Genomic DNA, 16225 nt, shown 5'->3' with positions numbered 1-16225 from the left:
CGAGATACGCCGCGTAAGTGTAAGTATGCGCCGTCGTATCTATGCGCCGTGCCCATAAAGTGAGATACGCCTGAAAATAGGCTTCATCCGACCGACGTAACTTTCCTACGCCGGCGTATCGTGGGCGCATATTTACGCTGGGCGCATTTGCCGCTCCCATTGATATGCAAATGAGGGAGATGCGTTGATTGACGAACGTAGTTGCACCCAGCGCATAATATACGTGGTTTGCGTAAGTCGTACATCCGGCGTAAAGTTATTCCCCATATAGGAGGCACAACTCAGGTATGGACCAGGGAACCAGGGAACACAAGCCGTCGTATCTTTTGTCGTTTACGTTGTACGTGAATATGACTAGGCGTAGGTTACGTTCACGTCGTAGGCAGTGATTCGACGTATCTTAAGCAGTTGTTTCGACATGATTCTGAGCATGCGCACTGGGATGCGGCCACGGGACGGCGCATGCGCCGTTTATTTTAAGTACTTCTTACTCCGCCATGCATCGGGTCACGCCTCATTAGCATGGCTCACGCCCACTTCCACCTACGCTGGCTTACGCCAAGGAAACCCAGCGTATCTTTAAGAGCGAGTGGGAGCAAGTGCTTTGTGAATCCAGTGCTTGCCTCTGTGCGCTGCGTCGGCATAGCGTATATTAGATACGCTACGGCGGCATAAATATGCGCCAATGTATGTGAATCCGGGCCTATAACTTTTGCTCAAACTGATCAATATACGCTTATTGCGATTTTTACCACCACTATGTAGTACATATTGGTGATGAATAAATTAGATTTTTTACATTTTTATTGGGTATGTTTTATAGCATAAAGTAAAAAAATATTGTTTTTTTTTCAAAATTGTCACAATTTTTTTTGATACCACCAAAAGAAAGCTCTATTTGTGGGGAAAAAAAAAGGACACAAATTTTACTGGAGTTTGTGGTTTGGATTTGAATGTAATGGTATGTCATAACATGGTGCTGTAGCATGTAAATCTGATCTCCTGACAAATTAAATTTTAGTTTTAAATATCATGATATAAAATAATGGATGTGGGGGCCTTTTGGTGGGCGTGATTTTTCTTTTGGGGGGGGGGGGGCAGCATTTGATTTTTGGACCCAGGCAGCACAATGTCTTAGGCCAGCCTTGGTCACATCCATGCCCATTTGGTTTCTTCCCAGCGGACACAGGTGGCCCTCTGTCAGTTTTTTTTTTTTATCTTTATTTAACCACTTCCCTACCCGCCCATAGTCATATGACATCCACAGATGGGATCTCCCATCCTGGGTGGCCGTCATATGACGTCCTGGGCTTCCCGGCCATCTAGGGGACGTGCGGCATCGCTCGGCACCCGCGATTGCCTGCAATCACAGCAGGACCATGGATCTGTGTGTGTAAACACACAGATCCACGTCCTGTCAGAGGCGAGGAGACCGATGTGTGTTCCCAGTACAGAGGAACACACATCGATCTCCTCCCCTTGTGAGTCCCCTCCTCCTACAGTTAGAATCACACACTAGGGAACGTATCAACCCCTTCAGCGCCCCCTAGTGTTAACCCCTTACCTGCCAGTCACATTTATACAGTAATTAGTGCAGTTTTATAGCACTAACCGCTGTATAAATGTGAATGGTCCCAAAAATGTGTCAAAAGTGTCCGATATGTCCGTCGCAATGTCACGGTCACAATAAAAATCGCAGATCGCCGCCATTACTATTAAAAAAAGAAGAAAAAGAAAATGCAATAAATCTATCCCCTATTTTGTAGACGCTATAACTTTTGCGCAAACCAATCAATATATGCTTATTGCGATTTATTTATTTTTACCAAAAATATGTAGAAGAATACAGATCGGCTTAACTGAGGAAAAAAATATTTTTTTTTGTAGATTTTTTTGTGGATAGTAAAAAATATTGCATTCTTTTCAAAATTGTCGCTCTATTTTTGTTTAGAACGCAAAAAATAAAAACTGCAGAGGTGATCAAATACCACCAAAAGAAAACTCTATTTGTGGGGAAAAAAGGACGTAAATTTTGTTTGGGAGCCATATCGCATGATTGTCAATTGTGCAATTGTCAATTAAAGCGATACAGTGCCGAATCACAAAAAGTGCTCTGGCAAGGAAGGGGGTAAATTCTTCTGGGGCTGAAGTGGTTAAAGTGGATGTAAACCCACTGTCATCAAATTTATATCATTTATACTGCTGTAATCTATAATGCTATACATGCCTTCTGCATGTAGCTATATATTTTAAATGTCTCACCTGTCAGAAGCCCCGCAAAATTGCAGAATCTGTGGGCGTTTTTTTTCCCCGGCGCTCGGTGGGCGGAGTCGTGACGTCACATGACTCCTCCACCCACCACTACACTCCCACGGCCAGCTAGCGTTGCGAGGATGAGCCTCGCACCTGTTGAGACTGGCGTGCATGTGCAGGAGTGACATCGCGTTCTGTGAAGAAGCAGAGCGCGCTCATGGCCCCTGTCACTTCTGCACACATGTGTATGTCCAGGGACAGTCGGGGATGATCGGTGCAGCATGGACAGCTGTGAACACCGCGATTCCCCATGCATGGTTTTCATCAGCCGCTTCTCCTTCTCTCCCTCCCGCGGCTTTCACTTGAAAAGCCATGTATGGGGGATTGCAGTGTTCACAGCTGTCCCTGCTACACAGATCATCCCTGACTGTCCTCCGAGTCTGCCTCCTCCATCGCCCCCTTATTGTCCTCCTCCCAACAAGCATGGCTTCTGTGCATGTTCTGTGCATTCCGCCCCCCTCCACCCGCTCAACAACCTGGATTAAAGGGTGTCCCGCGGCAGCACCAGGAACCCCCCCCGCTGAACACAACTTGGATTATAGGTGTCCCGTGGCAGCACCCCCCCCCCTAAACAACTTTGATGGAAGATATGCCCTCCACCCCCCCTCTTCCTCGCAGCTGATGGCTTCCCTCTCCCGCGGGCTGGGAGGGGGGGGGGGGGGGTGGTGATAATCTGTCAGGATGGAGAGCGGAGAAAGGGGCCAATTACCGGCCCCTTTCTTTTCTGAATGTGTTACTCTGCTCAGTTTATGAATGGAGGGGAGATGCTGTCTTCTCTCCATTCATCTTCTGTGCAGAGAAAAGGACTGGGGAATCAATGTCCTCTGTCCCTTTCTCTGTCTCAAATGGGAGATGCCAGTGGTCTCTGTTTAGACCCCTGACATGTCACCAATGCCCCCAACAGGGCTGATAAAAAAAAAATCCAAAATTGTAAAAAAATATGAAATTGAAAAAATAAAACAATTGACACCACACCCCCCCCCAATACCGTCACGTTCAAGAGTCCCAAGACCACTGACACCAACCATTACCCCACTGACACTACCCTATTGACATTGTCCACTGACACAGACTACTACCCCACTGACACCGACCACTACCCCACTGACATTGTCCACTGACACCGACTACTACCCCACTGACACCGTCCACTGACACGACCACTTCCCCACTGACACCATCCACTGACACCGACCACTACCCCACTCACACCATCCACTGACACCTACCACTACCCCACTGACACTACCCTATTGACATCGGCCACTGACACCGACTACTACCCCACTGACACTGTCCACTGAGTGGATCTTGGGTGGGAGTTCCCACACTTTTTTCCCCAGGACTTGACCCATTCGTAGCGCTAAAAGTTATTCACTCACTCACTCAGACATTGTCCCGATGCTCGGCTGTAGAGATTGGGAAATGTCTCCCTGAATGTGGTTAGCGCCGTGCAGACTTCCTGGAGGGCTCTGCACGTGGACTGTGCGAACACGCCGGAGCTCATCCCTACTCAACACCATCACAGCGTCTCCCCGCAGGGATGTAGTCCCAAGGGATGGGGAGAGCACGCTGACTAACCCCCAGCCAGAATGGGTCGGATGATGGGGGCAAGCTTACTGAGGAACAGGAAGTGAAAAATTCAGACAAAGAAAAAAAAAACATTTAGAAGGGAAATCGAAGGAAAATGTAAATGAACCAACAATTCACTAGCTTAAAGGAACCTATTTAGAAAATAAAAAACAAACCTTTACAACCCCTTTAAGTTAAATAATCGATATATTTTATAAAATATCAAGTGGATCAATCAACCTTAGTTAAAAATAACCCTCTCTCTCCCAGCGCTCATAGATGTGCACGTTATTCCAAATATTTTAAATACACAAAAAGCAACTACTATAAACCAATATAGAATATTCTACAACATTAGCAGCGCTGCTAATGTTGTAGAATATTCTATATAGCGATTTTAGAGTTATTTTAGAGCATATTGTTTTTGAAATGGATACATTTTATTGGCACATTTAAAGTGGATGTAAACCCACTCTCATCCTTTCTAAACTATTTCCATAGTGGTTATCTATAAGGATATACATGCCTCCTGCCTCCAGGAAGTAGTCGGCCTTTCATTCCACAGAGACAGTCCTGACCACTTCCTCCCACTGGTGACATCATTTCCACTTCTGGTTCAAGCTGACTACTTCCTGGTTTTCCTGAATGTACAGCTATTCAGCACAACATCACACCAGAACCTTTCCCAGGTACCCGGATCATGCGAGAAGCCTGTGGGATGCAGTAGAACTGCCAGGACTACATACTTATGATGAGCATGACTCCCACTTATATCTTGTAAGCAGGGCCGCTGTTAGAAATCATGGGGCCCCGTACAGCCTACCTGATGGGGCCCCCTTTGACCCCGCCCTTGCCACCGCCTCTGACCCTGCCTCAAAAGTTGCGTTTTCGTTTTAAAATGGCGTGGTTAAAGGGGAGTGGTTGAGGGGCTGTAAAAACACAGCTCAGCTGTGTGTATTTACCCCCCCCCCCCCCCCCCCCACAAAACACAAGTGTGCAGTAGCATCTTACAGTTCCTTGTGATCTTTAGGCCCCATACACAGGTGTATTTTTCTGGAAAAAGGCTGCTGCCAAGAGAAGGGGCATTCTTAAAATCTCCTGTGTGCATGAAGCCTTATAGCATTCGGATATTCATTCACACAGCACACAAGGTGCACATGCTGGTGTGTGCTGACTTTGCTGTGGCTGTGCTATAATCTGTGACACACAATACACCCATAAAGTAACAAAGTCAGCACACAACAGCATGTGACACACTGTGATAGAGCCATAGAGCACCTTGTGTGCTGTGTGAATGATTATCATAAGGCACTGTGAGGATATAGATGATTCTGCTGAGATTACAGTGAAAACTTCACTCACTGTGTGCTGCCCGATGGATACCGCGCTACCCTCCGCCGCCGCTAGGATTCGTTTCGCCGTTCTCTCCCTGTCAGCTCTCTCATATAAGTCCTTGAAAGAGCAGAGCAGGTAAATCACTGTATGGATCACTCCGCCAAGCACCAGGGAAGAGCGGCCGGATCTATAGAGCATGTGGCTGGGCACAGGTTTGTGTACCTCCGCCCCGAAAATGGAAAAATAGTCCCTCCCAGTGCCCACCTCCTGAGCCCCTCTGTTCACCTAAAGGGGCCCAGGAAAATATATGTATACACTCCCTAAGCCAGTAGGATGTCAATGTCATTTATTCAGCACTATTTTTGGGGTTTGAATGAAATGCACTATAAAGCTGTCCGGGCCCCCCTGATGAGCTGATAGGGCCGGGGCCCGGTACAACAGGGCTGGCTGTACTGCCCTATCAGCGGCCCTGCTTGTAAGTGTTTTTAATCTTTTGCAATTAATGATACTGTTTTAATACTACACTTGGAGTGGCGTCTTCCCCCCCCCCCCGTTTCTTTTATATGTTTTGCAGAGGATGGCTGCCTCTTTTTAAATCACCCCCTACCGTGGTTCAACTTTGTTTTTACCTAAAAATTGAATAATCAAATGTACATTATTACAAACTAAGGGCATTGCCTCCTGGAGATACCCAATTTACCAGGGGGGCATATTTAAGAGCCACGCTGGGATTGTGGGGGGGGGGGAGGGGGGTGGTTGGCTGAATGAGCTACCCAATACAGGCATGCTGTGGGTCTGCACAGTGTACTGTACCTCTGAATGGCCAGCCAAAGGATGCAAACTGACTACACAATCATAGATGAGCTTCTGTACTTTGTGTGGTCGGTTTAGAGCAAGAATGAATGTGACAGGCAGAATCAACCAGTAGCTTCAGGTGGAAGATGTACATAGAAATGGTAGAGGCTATGATATATAAAATGCACATATGTAAACACACGGATCGCTGAGTCAGCTGCCAGACCAGGCATCTGGGTTGATCCTGACCATATGGACTGTATCGTTTCAGAGCCTGGACTGTCTCTGTGATGTCAGCTGAAAATCATGTCAGAGGAGGGCTCTGGTGACCTACAGGGGAAGTACAGAAAATATAGCATTGGCTATACTTCGCCTTTAAAGCGGCACTTTGCTAGAAGTGAAGTCTGCCACCTAGATGGCTCCCCTCCCCCTATGCCCGTACACTCATACTATGGTGCATGCTTTGATGTACACTATTGTGAAAACATTTTAGGCAGGTGTGAAAAAATGCTGTAAATTAACCGGTTAACGCCCGCCGCATGTATATGTACGTCCACAGAATGGCACGTACAGGCATATGGGCGTACATGTACGTCCCTGCCTTTCCCGGTGTCGGGGGTCTGAACGGCCCCCCCCCCCTTCTGGTACATGCGGCAGTCGGAAACCCGCGGGGAGCGATCCGGGACGAGGGCGTTTCTAGCCGCCCCCTCGCTATCGCTCCCCGGAGCTGAAGAACGGGGAGAGCCGTATGTAAACACGGCTTCCCCGTGGCGGCTGCATCGATCGAGTCATCCCTTTAATAGGGAGACTCGATCGATGACGTCAGACCTACAGCCACACCCCCTACAGTTGTAAACACACACTAGGTGAACCCTAACTCCTTCAGTGCCCCCTGTGGTCAACTCCCAAACTGCAACTGTCATTTTCACAATAAACACTGCAATTGAAAGGCATTTTTTGCTGTGAAAATGACAATGGTCCCAAAAATGTGTCAAAATTGTCCGAAGTGTCCGCCATAATGTCGCAGTCATGAAAAAAATCGCTGATCGCCGACATTAGTAGTAAAAAAAAAAATAATAATAAAACTATCCCCTATTTTGTAAACGCTATAAATTTTGCGCAAACCAATCGATAAACGCTTATTGCGATTTTTTTTTTTTTTACCAAAAATAGGTAGAAGAATACGTATCGGCCTAAACTGAGGGAAAAAAATGTATATATGTTTTTGGGGGATATTTATTATAGCAAAAGGTAAAAAATATTGCATTTTTTTTTCAAAATTGTCGCTCTATTTTTGTTTATAGCGCAAAAAATAAAAACCGCAGATGTGATCAAATACCACCAAAAGAAAGCTCTATTTGTGGAAAAAAAAGGACGTCAATTTTGTTTGGGAGCCACGTCGCACGACTGCACAATTGTCTGTTAAAGCGACGCAGTGCCGAATCGCAAAACCTGGCCTGGGCATTTAGCTGCTTAAAGCGGTGGTTCACCCTTAGAGGGCACTTTTTAGCCTTAGATTCCTGCTCATTTTTACTAGGGGAATCGGCTATTTGTTTTAAAATATGAGCATTACTTACCCGTTTACGAGATGCATCCTCTCCGTCGCTTCCGGGTATGGGCTGCGGGAATGGGCCTTCCTTCTTGATTGACAGTCTTCCGAGAGGCTTCCGACGGTCGCATCCATCGCGTCACGATTTTCCGAAAGAAGCCGAACGTCGGTGCGCAGGCGCAGTATAGAGCCACACCGACGTTCGGCTTCTTTCGGCTACGAGTGACGCGATGGATGCGACCGTCGGAAGCCTCTCGGAAGACTGTCAATCAAGAAGGAACGCCCGCTCCCGAAGACCCATACCCGTAAGCGACGGAAGAAGATGCATCTCGAAAACGGGTAAGTACGGATCATATTTTAATACAAATAGCCGATTCCCCTAGACCGAACGAGCAGGAATCTAAGGGGAAAAGGGGAAATATTTAATAAATGGGCGAACTCCCGCTTTAAGTGGTTAAGAATGCTTTCAGAAATAGAAGTGTGAATAGTTAATTTTTTTTATAAATTAACAAAATTAAAAGTGAATGAACAGAGGAGAAATCCAAATCAAACTCTGGTCTGGAACAATGGATGTTTATTTCAGGTCATCTGTACACTGTAACATGCATCTCAGGACAGTACATCTTATCAGCTCCTTTACATGTGCTCTCTCTAAAATGGCTACTATGCCCCTTGTCATCACTCCTGGGTGGAGCCAGCCTTAAAGTGCCAGTACATGGGGAACCCTTCAGGTATAACACCTTCCATCCATCCCAACAAAAAAACAAAACAATAACAGGCACAAAACATTAACTGATAACTGTCCAATAACAGTCCTCCAAACACAGGAGAATTACAGGACTTCTCCCACATCCAGATGGAAGACCAAGCTTCCAGGGACAGTTGCGGGGTTAATATGTCATCGGATCACTTCCGTCGGCCCCGTCGAAAGTCTCGTAACCGCTCTTGCAACTGAAACCGGTCAGGAGGGCGACAGTGTCGTTGAGGCCGGGCATCCAGCGATTCGGGACCGGAGGAAACAGGGCCGGAATGGGCATCGGCGGGGCCAAGAAGGGATCCACCAGCTCAGAGGGTAAACAGACCTCCGGACCAGAGCTGGAGGGCTCTGTTGGAGCTGAGTTCAAAAGTTCAGAGTCCCCCCAATCTTCAGTCTCCGTGCATCCTGATTCGCTGGGAGCAGATCCTTGAGACACTGGTGGTTCAGCCGGCATCAGGGATTCGGGCAGTTGAGAACGAGGATGCAGTTGGTCCGCATGACGTCTGCAAATGGAACCATCTTCCAGGCAGACCTTGTACATCTTGGGTCACAAAATATCTGCAATGACAGCAGGAAGCCAACGGGTGTTGGAAGCCCCATAAGATCGGGCCCATACCTTTTGTTGGGCATTGTATCGGGGGAGCTCATTGTGTTGACCATCTTGTCTTGGGACTGCGGTACATGTTCCTGGACTGTTTGAGGGCAGAGCATATCCAAAACAGTCCATGGCTGCCGACCCAGAAGGAGTCCCGCTGGCGTTTTCCCAGTGGTTGCATGTGGTGTGTTTCTGTAAGCAGAAAGGAAGGTGTCCAGGTGCTGGGGTGTCAAGGAGTGTTGTTTACTTACAGCCACTGTAGCTTTGAAATAGCGTTTAAAAGTCTGCACAAACCGCTCTGCTGGACCATTTGTAGCTGGGTGGCAAGGTGCGGTCAACTTGTGCTTGATGTTGTGGGCAGTCAGGAAATGCTAAACCTCCTGACGGGTGAATTATGCACCGTTGTCTGTGATGATTTCTCGTTGCCTTAATCGTTGGCTGAGTAACAGGAATGACCTCAGGCCACTTTGAATGGGCATCCACTATGATCAAGAAGGTGTGTCCTCTGATCGGGCCTGCAAAGTCCAAGTGTAGGCGAAACCAAGGAACCGTGGGCCAAGCCCAGGGCTGGACGCACCCCCGAGGAGGGTCTCTTGCCGTTTGTGCACATCCAGCACAAGCATTTACATATGTTGTGATATCTGAGTCTAGGTTTGGCCACCACACATAGCCTCTGTCCTTTTGTTTCATACGTGTGCCCCCGGGATGATCAGTATGTAGCAAGTCCAGAATGTGTCTCTGGAGGGTCTTTGGAATGATCACTCGGTCTTCCCATAAAACACAGTTGCCAGCCACAGTTAAAGAGGATGTCTGCTGAAAAAAAAAATTATTAAAAGTCAGCAGCTACAAATACTGCAGCTGCTGACTTTTAATATCGGCACACTTGCCTGTCCTGGAGTTCAGCGACGTCCGCAGCAGAGGACGAGCGATCGCTCATCACTCTGCTGCCCCCTTGCCATCCTCGGTGAGGGAACCAGGAAGTGAAGCGCTCCGACTTCACTGCCCGGTTCCCTACGGCGCATGCGCAAGTTGCGCTGCGCCTGCTGATTGGCTTCCGCTGTGCTCTGGGAGCTGAGTGTTCCCAAAGCACAACGGGGGGAGGACAGGAGGTGACGTCCTGCCCGCAGACTGTGGCTGGAAGTGGGTGCAAATACCTGTCTTTAGACAGGTATCTGCACCCCCCTGAAAGGTGTCAAATGTGACACCGAAGGGGGGGAGGGTTCCGATCAGCGGGAGTTCCACTTTAGGGTGGAGCTCTGCTTTAATTCCATACACCTACGGAAATAAGGTTCATACTCCTGTGTGACAGTTGCAGGCCAACCGGACCGTACCCAGGAGAGTATTGTTTTCAGAAAGGTATCCTTGGTTGTATGGGCTGCTATCTCCCCAGAAGACAAGAAGGACAGGCTGGTGTAACGACAACTCTTGACAGGTGGAGTAGAGTCCATGGACCTCCCTGTCAGTCGGGACATAGCGTCCGTATGAGCATTGGCATCATGACCAAGATACTGAATTTTGTAGCTGTATGCCCCCAAGAATAGGGCATATCGTTGGAGGCGGGCCGCAGTAGTCTGGGAGATGCCTTTGTCAGGGCTAAAGATCTGAAGGAGTGGTTTATGGTCCGTCAGTATGGTGAATTCCCTACCATACAGGTAAAGATGAAACTTCTTAATTGCCCATATCAGCGCAAGAGCCTCTTTGTCAATGTGTGAGTAATTGCTTTCTGCTTTTGTCAAAGACCTGGAGGCAAATGCCACTGGTTTTTCTAACCCATCTGGTAAGATGTGGAATAGTATGAATTGGCATTTTGCTAAGTTCACTTTCAGACCCTGTTCTTGGAGTCTCGCCAACACAAGCTCCACATTCTGCTTGTGTTCCTGGTCGGTCCGTCCCGTGATGAGCATGTCATTTAGCAGGCACTGCCTGAAAGGAATGTCCGCCAAAATCTCGTCCATTTTTCGTTGCCAAATGGCTGGGGCGGAGGCTCCCCCAAACACCATCCGATTATATTCATACAGTCCTTTGTGGGTGTTGATGGTCAGAAACTTGAAGGGCTCTCTAGCTGGCATGGGTGGAGGGCTGCACTGGCCGGTCGGGGGGTTGGATTTGGAACGAAAAGCCTATGGTGCATGTGCCCCTGGAGTGGCAGTCCAGGGGTATCTGAGAATCACTGTGAGTGAGGGTCACTTTGATTTAAAGATACCACGGTCACTGCACCAACAACGCGTTTTTTTTAGCACCTGCCTCCTGGGCTGGGCCTTTTGGCTAGGACCGGAGGAATTTTTTATTCCTGGCCGGAGGGCCTGGTCATTGTATAATACAATGACCACTTCTTTCACTCCCCTCTCCACTATCCCTTTCCCCCACTTTATTTAATTCATTAGCCTATGTTTGTCACGTTTTTTTCTTTTTTTGTTTGTGCACGTTATTTGTTCACTGTGTGATTAGTAGGGTGCCGTCCTCGGGCCAGCCCTGAACGTCGCCGTTCAAAAAACACGGAGCATGCGCAGAACGTTCGGCGCGGGAACGCGCCTAATTTAAATGGTACACGCCCCATTTGAATTAGGCGGGCTTGCGCCAAAGGCATTTACGTTACACCGCCGCAAGTTTACAGGCAAGTGCTTTGTGAATCAAGCACTTGCGCTGAAAACTTGCGGCGGTGTAACGTATCTAAACGAGATACGTTACGCCGCAGCACAGGTACCTGAATCTGGCCCTATGTAGGGAGATTTGCTTCATCTCTGTGTATCATCTGAGGCTGTTCACGTCACTGAATGTATGGAGGATTTACATTCATTTTAAGATAAAAAGCCTCATGTGTGCATTTGGCTCCCGCTGCTGTCAAAGTCAGTTAGCCAATCAGGAGAGAAGGGCGAACCACAGCTCTGTGAATGGATACACGGAGCTGCAGCCTGGGTGCCAGCTGTTGGGCCACTCAACAGGAGGGATGGGCAAGGGACACAGAAGAGGGACCTGAGAATTGGAGGATCAGGGCTGCTCTGTGCAAATTCCTTGGAAAAGAGCAGATAAGTACACGGAGGGGCGGCACCAGCTCACCGAGGTACATGGATAAGGAGGACATGGGGCTGGGAGGTAGCATCATTGTAAGCAAGAGAACGGCCCCTTAGCAGATGACCCGCCTCCTCCACTCAGTGGCCCTGTTCCAACGGCACCTGTGTGCAGGGGAGGGGACTGGTCTGCCCCCAAAACATACTGGCACCCTCATGCGAGCCCACTGCCCAAGAAGGAGCCGCACAGGCCCCCCAGAAGCATGGGTGGGATCATAGTTGCGACTCCTGTGACCCCCTGACACTACGCCCATGGGTAAGTCTACCGTGTTTATTATTTTTACATAAAAATAAATGAGACTTTACAATCACTTTAACTGATTGGTTTTTCTGCCTATCTGCTCCAGATGTAGTACAGATCAGATTAGTAGTTCCATATTAATAAGAGTAGACTGTCCTCCCTTCCTATTATACACAGAGCTCAGCACTTATCACATGCAGCCCAGAGGATGCACAGCTCAGCATTCTCATGATCCTCAATGACATGTAAACATAGACGGTGTCATGGAAGGCTCGCTCGTCATCTGACACCAATCGCCCCTTTAAAGGCAGGCCACGGAATGACATCACTGTTCCCATCATGTGACAGTCCGGCCCCGCCTCCACCATGACGTCAGTGCATGACTGTGTTTTTATGAATGAAAGGAATCCGTGAGTGAGTAATTCCAGGAAACTGTAACATTACAACTCAGCAGATCTGAGCGCTCGGTGCGGCCAGCGGCACCCGCCATCCCCCCTGGGCCCCCCTACAGCCAGCAAAGCAGGTAAGGGGCCCCTCGGCGCCCATGTGCGTGCCCTTCCTCACCCTGGGTGGGACCGCGATCACTCTGACAACAAGGAAATCGTGCTCAGAGCGCGGATCGCCCGACTGGAGGGAGGGAACGGGGAAGATCTCTCGGCGGAGGACACCTGGTGTACGATCGCAATTGTTATCACAGCCTAAGGGATCGCTGCCACCTGCCCGGGAACGGAGCTGGGCTGTGTGTGGTCTGGGGGTGATCAGAGGGCCCCCCCGGGGGGGAACTTCCTCCTCCGGACTGTGCGATCCGTGTGTGTACATGGGGGGGAGGGGTGTCCATACTCGGTGCTGATTTCTCCCAGATGAAGTCATGTTGTTGGTTTCCTCTCCGAGCGGAGAGTGTGTAACATTCCTTACGTAACATCGCCGCTGTGCCCTGGGTGTTGTCTGCGTACAACTGGAAGTGACAGGAGGGAGGAGGAAGGAGAGGGCTCTATGGTGTGTGTACATGGAGGGCACCACTATGGTGTGTGTATATACATGGAGGGCACCACTATGGTGTGTGTGTATATACATGGAGGGCACCACTATGGTGTGTGTGTATCTACATGGAGGGCACCACTATGGTGTGTGTGTGTATATACATGGAGGGCACCACCATGGTGTGTGTATACATGGAGGGCACCACTATGGTGTGTGTGTGTGTATACATGGAGGGCACCACTATGGTGTGTGTGTATCTACATGGAGGGCACCGCTATGGTGTGTGTGTGTATACATGGAGGGCACCACTATGGTGTATGTGTATACATGGAGGGCACCACTGTGGTGTGTGTATCTACATGGAGGGCACCACTATGGTGTGTGTATCTACATGGAGGGCACCACTATGGTGTGTGTGTGTATCTACATGGAGGGCACCACTATGGTGTGTGTGTGTGTATACATGGAGGGCACCACTATGGTGTGTGTGTGTATACATGGAGGGCACCACTATGGTGTGTATCTACATGGAGGGCACCACTATGGTGTGTATCTACATGGAGGGCACCCACTATGGTGTGTGTGTGTGTGTGTGTGTGTGTGTGTGTGTGTGTGTATCTACATGGAGGGCACCCACTATGGTGTGTGTGTGTGTGTGTGTGTGTATCTACATGGAGGGCACCCACTATGGTGTGTGTGTGTGTGTGTATCTACATGGAGGGCACCCACTATGGTGTGTGTGTGTGTATACATGGAGGGCACCACTATGGTGTGTGTTTGTGTGTGTGTGTATTTACATGGAGGGCACCACTATGGTGTGTGTGTATACATGGAGGGCACCACTATGGTGTGTGTGTGTGTGTGTGTGTGTGTGTGTGTATTTACTTACATGGAGGGCACCACTATGGTGTGTGTGTGTGTGTGTGTGTGTGTGTGTATTTATATGGAGGGCACCACTATGGTGTGTGTGTGTGTGTGTGTGTGTATATACATGGAGGGCACCACTATGGTGTGTGTGTGTGTGTGTGTGTGTGTATTTACATGGAGGGCACCACTATGGTGTGTGTGTATACATGGAGGGCACCACTATGGTGTGTATCTACATGGAGGGCACTACTATGGTCTGTATAGAGTCCTGTGTACACGACACATGGAGGGCTCTTCGGGGCACCACTCTGGTCTGTGTACCGTCCTGTGTACACGACACATGAAGGGCTCTCTGGGTGCCACTCTGGTCTGTGTACACAGCACATGGAGGGCTCTATGGGCACCACTATAGTCTGTGTACACAACACATGGAGGGCTCTTCGGGCACCACTCTGGACTGTGTACACAACACATGACAGGCTTTCTGGGGCACCACTATGGTCTGTATACAGTCTTGTGTACACGGCACATGGAGGGCTCTCCTGGCACCACTCTGGTCTGTGTAAACAGCACATGGTGGACTCTCTGGGGCACCACTCTGGTCTGTGTACACGGCACATGGAGGGAACTATGGGCACCACTATATTCTGTATACAGTCCTGTGTACACGACACACGGTGAGCTCTCGGGGCACAACTCTGATCTGTGTACACGGCACATGGAGGGCTCTATGGGCACCACTCTGGTCTGTGTGCACGCCACATGGAGGGCTCTCTGGGAACCACTGTAGTCTGTATACAGTCCTATGTACACAGCACATGGAGGGCTTTCCGATAGAGCTGCACAATTCTGGAAAAAAATAGAATAACATTTTTTTTTTTGCTTAGATTAAAGATCACGATTCTCTCACAATTCTCGTCGTAATATCTTTTACATTATACAAAAAAAAAAGGGCTAGCTTTACTGTTTATTTTTATTTAAATTTTTTTTAAATTCATTGAAGTGTAATTTTTTTTCCCCCAAAAAATTGCATTTGTAAGAACACTGCGCAAATACAATGTGACATAAAATATTGCAACGACCGTAATTTTATTCTCTAGGGTCTCTGCTAAAAATATACAGTGTGTGTGTGTGTGTGTGTGTGTGTGTGTGTGTGTGTGTGTGTGTGTGTGTGTGTATATATATACTGTTTGGGGGTTCTAAGTGATTTTCTAGCAGAAAATATGTATTGTAACGTGTAAGCAACAAGTGTCAGAAAAAGGTTTAGTCTTTAATTGGTAAACTGACCTCATTTACAGACCGAAGTTCATCCCTTTGATCTAAAACGACAAAATGTTACAATGTTTTCTGTAAAAAAAAAAAAGAAAATGTTACAATAGTTCCTTTTTCACAGCGCTGAGGAATGTTGATAAACATTTTGTGGATGTTTTTGGTTTTGTTTTGTTTTTGACAGCTGTGAGTGAGCAGAGGCTCTGCACTTGTTACATGAATTTTCGAAAGATATCTCCCATGTGACTTTGTTGCAGCGATAGAAATTGCACAATTTTAAATTGGTACAGTGCCTTGCGAAAGTATTCGGCCCCCTTGAACTTTGCGACCTTTTGCCACATTTCAGGCTTCAAACATAAAGATGTAAAACTGTAATTGTTTTTGAAGAATCAACAACAAGTGGGACACAATCATGACAATTCACGTCCTGATCTTGAAACATTCCTACAATGCACATATACTGCAGGAATACATAAAATGATTTAAAATAAACCGCGTATCCACCAATTCAACACAACGCGTTTCAACTTTTACAACATCTTCATCAGGGGAAGCAATCAAAGATATGGACGTGTTCAAATGTCCAGATCGGCAGGAAATGGCTCAGTGGTGCAGACCACATGGGTCTCAACCCAACCCAGACCCACAACCCACCAACCCAACCCACAAAACATCAATGGCTATCAAGGAGAAGGCAACAGAGGCAACTTGCTCACATTCACTAATTTAGGAGTGAGAGGCCACACAATATGTGTCTGAAGCTGGATAGTATGCAATCGCAGCAAGAGGGAAGCAACCTCCTAAAAAGCCATCCAGCATGGGTTGGTTATATGGACTCCACTGGCACCAGTCCGGGCACCACTATGGTCGGCACGCAGTTATG

At 48.1% G+C, this 16225-nt stretch overlaps 1 protein-coding gene across 3 annotated transcripts in view; it reads left to right on the top strand.

Annotated features, from left to right (window-relative positions):
- Positions 1-4446: 4446 nt before the first annotated feature.
- MAFF (MAF bZIP transcription factor F) overlaps positions 4447-16225 on the top strand; it is a 55931-nt gene continuing 44152 nt past the window's right edge. The window contains exon 1 of one of the 3 annotated variants that reach the window (XM_040359534.1): positions 4447-4662. The gene's annotated coding sequence lies outside the window, so the exon portion shown is untranslated. Of the gene's footprint in view, positions 4663-12581; positions 12749-12788; positions 13222-16225 lie in introns of those variants that run through there. The other 2 variants (XM_040359532.1, XM_040359533.1) reach the window with 2 other exon arrangements.

Source organism: Rana temporaria, chromosome 7 (assembly GCF_905171775.1).
Source record: "Rana temporaria chromosome 7, aRanTem1.1, whole genome shotgun sequence".
Classification (NCBI taxonomy): domain Eukaryota; kingdom Metazoa; phylum Chordata; class Amphibia; order Anura; family Ranidae; genus Rana; species Rana temporaria.
Note: the sequence above shows the minus strand (reverse complement) of the source record. Positions and strands in the feature narration are given on the sequence as shown.